At 43.8% G+C, this 6,521-nt stretch overlaps 1 non-coding gene across 1 annotated transcript; it reads right to left on the minus strand.

Moving 5' to 3' along the window:
• Nucleotides 1–5,211: 5,211 nt before the first annotated feature.
• Nucleotides 5,212–5,330, minus strand: LOC133378513 (5S ribosomal RNA). The gene has a single exon (XR_009761043.1). It is a non-coding gene; the product is annotated as a 5S ribosomal RNA (ribosomal RNA).
• Nucleotides 5,331–6,521: the final 1,191 nt, after the last annotated feature.

The following is a 6,521-nucleotide window of genomic DNA, read 5'->3' on the forward strand; positions in this document are numbered from 1 at the left end:
GGGTCTAAGACTCCCTGAGACCCTGGACGACTACACCCCAGTGTGTAGGGCATTTCAGGCCCAGGGGCCATATGCAGCCCTCAGGGCCTCTTTACCTGGCCCTTGAGATTCTCCCCAGGTGACACCCCTCACCAGCCGTGCTTGGCACCCTCGCTGGGAGCTTTTGCCTGGCTGAAATGTCTCCTTCAACTGTGCTAAGCCTGTTAGAATCATAGAATAGTAGAGTTGGAAGGGGCCTATAAGGCCATCAAGTCCAACCCCCTGCTCAATGCAGGAATCCAAATCATACCAATGTTGCTTGCTTGGATTGAGGACTGAGGAAGAAGAGGTGAATGCAGCCTGGAAAGAGTCTTATCCTACCTTATCCTGAGTCAGACCACTGGTCCATCCAACTTAGTACTGTCCATCCTAACTGGCAGCAGCTCTCCCATATTTCATACAAGGGACATTCCCAGTCCTACTTCAAATTGCTTGGGAACTTGAACCTGGGACCTTCTGCATTCAAAGCAGATGCTCTAACCCTACACTTTGGCCCTTCCCTGTATATATTGGAGGGTTTTGTTTTGTTTGGCTCTGGAATGTGGCCTTCAAAATCCATTTCAGATCTTAAAAGAGCAAAGCATGACAGCCAGGCCATGTGTTACAGCACGAAACAGATCAAATAACACTGGAAAATATTGTGGCATAATATGATTGTCCAGAGATTGCAGTACATTGCTCGGTGTCCTAGATTTCGTTAGGTTTTGTTCTTAAACTCAAGCTGAATCAACATCATGTTTGCAGCGGAGATCAATTGCAACAGCAATAAATTGTTGCATGCAAACTGCTAGGAAAGGCCACCGGTATTGTCACAGCTTCCTCCCTGAGTTTTTGGAAATGCATTATTTTTCTGGGACAGTTCTCAAGCTGGCATTATTCGCCACACGTTTTGTTTTTCCCGTCAGGGAGAGACACTTGATTGCCCCTTACGTGCCGAAGAATGTAATCTCACAGCTGCCTCGTTTGTCAAATTGTATTTTTCTCTGCTTAGAGCGCAAAGGCAGTTTTCGTCTGACAAAAAATTAAGTTAGCGGATTGCTTTGCTTCCAGACCTTTGGAATTCATCTACCAACCCCTCCCCCCCAGAAAGGGATATGTTATTCTCACTGAGGGCGGTAAGCCTCTGTCTAGATTAGGGATAGGTGAATCTGTCAATCTCCGTTTTTCTACATTACCACATCAGTGTGCAATTTTTTTCAAGTCCTCATGAAAATTTATCAGAATTTTAGTGCAAATTCATCCTAATATACACAATTTCTGTATGCAATTTTGCCTAACAGAATGCATTCTCCAGCTGCAATTTTTTTTAAAATTTATTTTTATTTCCATTTTGCATTAACATGTATTTAGTTACAAAATAATACAAAAAACCTATTAACTCCCTTTCCCTTCCTTTCCCCCAACTGCTATCACCCCCCTTCCCTCCCTTTCCCCTAATGACTATTAACTTTCAAGATTTTATTTTGTAGTTTTCTTCTCTGAGAAACTTCCATTCTTAAGATATCCACAACGATCTGAAAGGGTAGGGCACTGGTCCCAAACTAGTGTCCGATGTAGCAGCCAAGATAAAAGGCCACCAGTCCGCTTCAAAAGAGTCTTTACTTTTCTTTTTTCCCTCCGCCATTCTTATTTTCTGTGTAAACTTCTCTAATAGAGCGCTTTCCCATAGTTTCTTTTGCCAGTTTTGCAGCGTTAAACCGTCCAGATATTTCCAATATTTGGCTCCAGCTGCAGTTTTCCACACAATAAATCTCTCTTCTTTCTACTCATTTTTATTCCACCATTCAAGATGGTGTACACAGGCTCATTCCATTTTAGCCTCACAACAACCCTATTGGATAGATTGGGTCAAGAGATTATATTGTTGCATGCCACCCCAATCTCCGAGCAGTGCGAGACTTCTAGGGGTGCCAGTGCTTACCTAGGGTTTGGTTTCCTTGGAAAGAAGGTCAGTGGAGACTGTGGTGTCTTATAGGATATATGGTTTTATTTACACATATTCACAACCTGAGCATAAGATGGAGGGGTTCTTAGCATTAACAGCCCATCAGATCTTGCTCCCCAAAGCTCATAGCTTTGGAGGTACAGACACAGAGGACAGACCTCTCCCTTTGTCTTTCCAGCTTCACCCCCAAGATGAAATTAAAAGACACAAGCCTATTCTTGGCTCCAGGATGGGGAGAAGAGTGCTTCTCCCCTGAAAAGAGTTCCAATAGCAACAGGATCTCCCTTAGCCACATCCCTTTGGATACGCAGATTGACAACTCAAAAAGCCCATTAACTCACAGGCTGACTTGGCTAACCTATTAGATTAACAAAGGAAACTAGTCTGACCAGTGGAGCAGGTTTCTTCCTTTGCAGATCCCAAATCGGAGATTGGGAAGGGGATTCATAGAAATCATCCAACTCAAACCCCAAATCCTATAACAATATCTTGTCTAAGGACACCCATTGAGTTTCAAGGCTGGAGGGCGGGGGGGGATCTGAACCTGGATCTACCTGGACCAAGTCTAGAGATGAGTGAATCTGTCCATTTCAGTTTTTCAGTTTTATGCTCAAATTCAGTTCTCCACATTGATCTGTGATTTTTTTAAAGCCCTCACGAAAATCCCACCAATATGTTTGTGCCAATTTCTCCTAAGAAGCAATTTTTGTATACAACTTCCTCTAATCTACACGTTTTTGTGAGCAATTTCCCCCAATATAATGCATTTTAAGTTATTTTCACTAATATATGCATTTATATGCATACCAGTATATGCATTCTGTATAGATTCCTTGGCTGGAGAATTGCACTACAAGATTCAAAGAAGTGTGAATTTCAAAGATGGCTTGTGTGTCAGTTTCCACTTTGTTTCCAACAGTGTGAATCAGTTGGTTTGCTTTAAATGCATATTGAATAGAATTCTCCCATGTCCCTAGTCTGTGTTGTACTAGAGATACATGGATCTGTCAGTTTCCAATCCTTATTAATTTCATATGCATGCATTCATTAGTCTGTACTGAATTAATCAGATTTTTTTAAAAAAACCCATAGGAAAACTCATATTTAAGCACATATTTTATCACAGGATATGTATTTAAATATGTATTTTAGCCCAATGTACTCATGTTTAAATGTATTTTAGCCTTAAATGCATATTTTTTACACATTTTGGTAGTTTTGCTGAGACAGGAACTACACTCAACATTCACAGCGAAGTGCAAAATCCAAAGGATAATTACATTCTCATCTATGCATCTGGCTGCGTTGCAACACCAAAGTTGAAAAGCTTTCAGCACTCTGGGCAGTTCCTTGAAAGTTTGGACTAAAACCCGGAGGGGATCCCACTGCCCCACTGACATGGAGCCACCAGTCTTAGTCCAGCAAGTTCAAATGAGGTTGATTTTGCTTAAAAATACAGTTTTGTTGTTGTTATGTACCTCCAAGTCGACTACAACTTATGGCGACCCTATGAATCAGCAACCTCCAGTAGCATTTGTTATAAGCCACCCTGTTCAGATCTTGTACGTTCAGGTCTGTGGCTTCCTCTATGGAATCAATCCATCTCTTGCTTGGCCTTCCTCTTTTTCTACTCCCTTCTGTTTTTCCCAGCATTATTATCTTTTCTAATGAAGCAGGTCTTCTCATGATGTGTCCAAATTAAATTCTCCTTCATCCCCAAGTACCACGCGGTTAATAAAAGCTTTGGAGAGCCCATCAGGAAACAACACAAGGAAAAAGCCCTGGGTCCCAAATCCAAATCACATACACACACACGCGCCATACACACTTTTGATAGCTGCCTTTAATGTTGGAAGAACCAAGCCCAGATCTCCATCGTGGCATCAAGTCTGGCCCAGGCTGCTCCCTCCAGAATGGAGCTATGACTCCGCTCTAGAGGCAGCGGAGATGAGTCCCAAACTACGTTCCATTCAGTCTGAGGAAGGGGCAGCCCAGCAGTCTCCCTAAGGCAGGCCTTGAGACAGGTATGGCCATACAGGTGTGGAGGCTGAAGGGTCACAGGGCTCAGAGCAGCATTAATAGCTCATGACAGCTGGAGGCAGGGGGAACCCAGGAACCTGCCTTAATACTGAGTCAAACCTCTGGCCTATCTATCTCAATATTGTCTGCACTGACTGGCAGCAGCACTCCAGGGTTTCAGGCAGGGAGCCTTTCCCAGCCCCACCTGGAGATGCCAGGGATTGAACCCTAGGACCTTCTGCATGCAAGGCAGATGCTTTACCATAGAGTGATGGCCCTTCTTTACTGCAGAGCAGCCTCTGAGATCATAGAATCATGGAATAGTAGAGTGGGAAGGGGCCTATAAGGCCATCAAGTCCAACCCCCTGCTCAATGCAGGAATCCAAATCAAAGCATTCCCGACAGATGGCTGTCCAGCTGCCTCTTGAAGGCCTCCAGTGTCGGAGAGCCCACTACCTCTCTAGGTCATTGGTTCCAATCATAGAATCATAGAGTTGGAAGGGGCCTATAAGGCCATCGAGTCCAACCCCCTGCTCAATGCAGAAATCCAAATCAAAGCATTCCCGTCAGATGGCTGTCCAGCTGCCTCTTGAAGGCCTCCAGTGTCGGAGAGCCCACCACCTCCCTAGATCATTGGTTCCATTGTCGTATGGCTCTAACAGTTAGGAAGTTTTTCCTGATGTCCAGTCAAAATCTGGCTTCTGCAACTTGAGCCCATTATTCCGTGTCCTGCACTCTGGGATGAATGAGATGTATCCTTGGGGCCCACGCTATGTGCATGGATGGTGTAGTCCAGAAAGTGGGCTCAGTTGATCTTACCGGTCACCGTGGATGAAACAAAGGAGAAAAGGGTATCTAGCACCCGTCAAAGGCTTTATAGGCCACAGGAGAGGGTATGGATCTATGATGGCTCCAGAGAGGAGACCAAGGGAAGATGGGTGATCATCCCACAGAAAACTTTGCAGATCTGAAGATGGCCAAGTTTTATCTTTTGCTCTTCTATTTTCAAATGTCCCTCAGCCTATTTTGGGTCTTTGGGGAGGGCAGGATAAATCTAGCAAATTTGGAAAGGAAATGTCTGGGTCACGTTGTTATATGCCTTCAAGTTGATTACGGCTTGTGGCGACCCTATGAATCTTTTTTGGATACATTCATAGGGTTTTCATGGTAAGAGGTATTCAGAGGTGGTTTGCCACTGCCTTCCTCTATGCTTACGGCACCCGGTATTCCCAGGCGGTCTCCCATCCAAGTACTAACTAGGCCTGACCCTGCTTAGCTTCCGAGATCAGACAAGATCGGGTGTGTTCAGGGTAGTATGGCCGTAGGCTCTAGGTCGCGTTACAAAGCTAAAATAGTATTTTTTGTTCTTTTGAATGTTGTAGAATTTGTGCTGCACACAACAGCCAGGATTTGGCACCCAGCTGCACACCCATGCACATTTGCCCACAGATTCCATGGGGCTTACTTGACTCCTTGAGTAAGGTAGGAACTCCTGCATCCAGGTGTCAAAATGTAACTCTTATAAGGGGTTGTGGCTATAATTCAAAGGGACTTTTCCTCCCAGGGGTCACTGTGCACCTGCCAGTACCTAGCTCCTATGGCACCTGCGAAAGTTCTCAGAAAATATCCACTCAAAAATCACCAATACATGAGAGACTGTTTGCCATTCCTGCTCAGGTCCTGTTTGCATTGGCTCATCCTGTCCCACTCTGAGCACACCGCCTCAGGCATGCCCACATATCACTGGATACCAGGATGGGACAACCACCCTCCTTCCATTCTGAACAGAGAAGGGATGCAATGAGCTTCTCACTATAAATGAGCACAGTGGTGGCTGATGTTGGTGCCATTTTTCCACTGAGGGGGCAGGCCCACACATTTTTGTGGTCCTGTCTCTTTCTCAGCTCTTTTAGATGTGGCATCCATTTTGTGTTATGCCCAGTGGCAGCCATTTTGTGTTATGCCCAGTGGCAGCCATTTTGTGTTATGCCCAGTGGCAGCCATTTTGTGACTGACACCCACAGCATTTTTTCAAAATTCCAAATATGCTCATCGGCCCCAAAAAGTTGGTGACTTCTGAATAGGGATGTGCTAGAATTCCACCCAATTTGGATTTGGTACTGAATTTTCCATTAATTTGCTTATTCGCTATAGTTATGGATCAGATTTTTATGTAGCGCTGCTTTCTTCAAAAATGGATTTTTCTTTTTAAAAATCTGTGACTAAAATATCAGTTATTTGTATCAATATTTCCTTCAATTTATGGATATTTCCTTTAATTTGTCAATATTTCCTTTAAAATATAGATATTTCATTTAAAATATTGGTATTAATATCTATATTTTTTCTGAGGGGAAAAAAACAGATGAGTAAAAGCAGCAGTTTGTAGAAAAATAACAAACTCGAAGAGATACCGGCCTCTTAGTTCGACAGAATGCTTTCAAACTGGCATCAGCTAACAGGTCCCATCCCTATTCACGAACTACATCCACACACCTCAGATTTTGTTTTGGGTTTT

The sequence above is a fragment of the Rhineura floridana genome, chromosome 2 (assembly GCF_030035675.1).
Source record: "Rhineura floridana isolate rRhiFlo1 chromosome 2, rRhiFlo1.hap2, whole genome shotgun sequence".
NCBI lineage: Eukaryota > Metazoa > Chordata > Lepidosauria > Squamata > Rhineuridae > Rhineura > Rhineura floridana.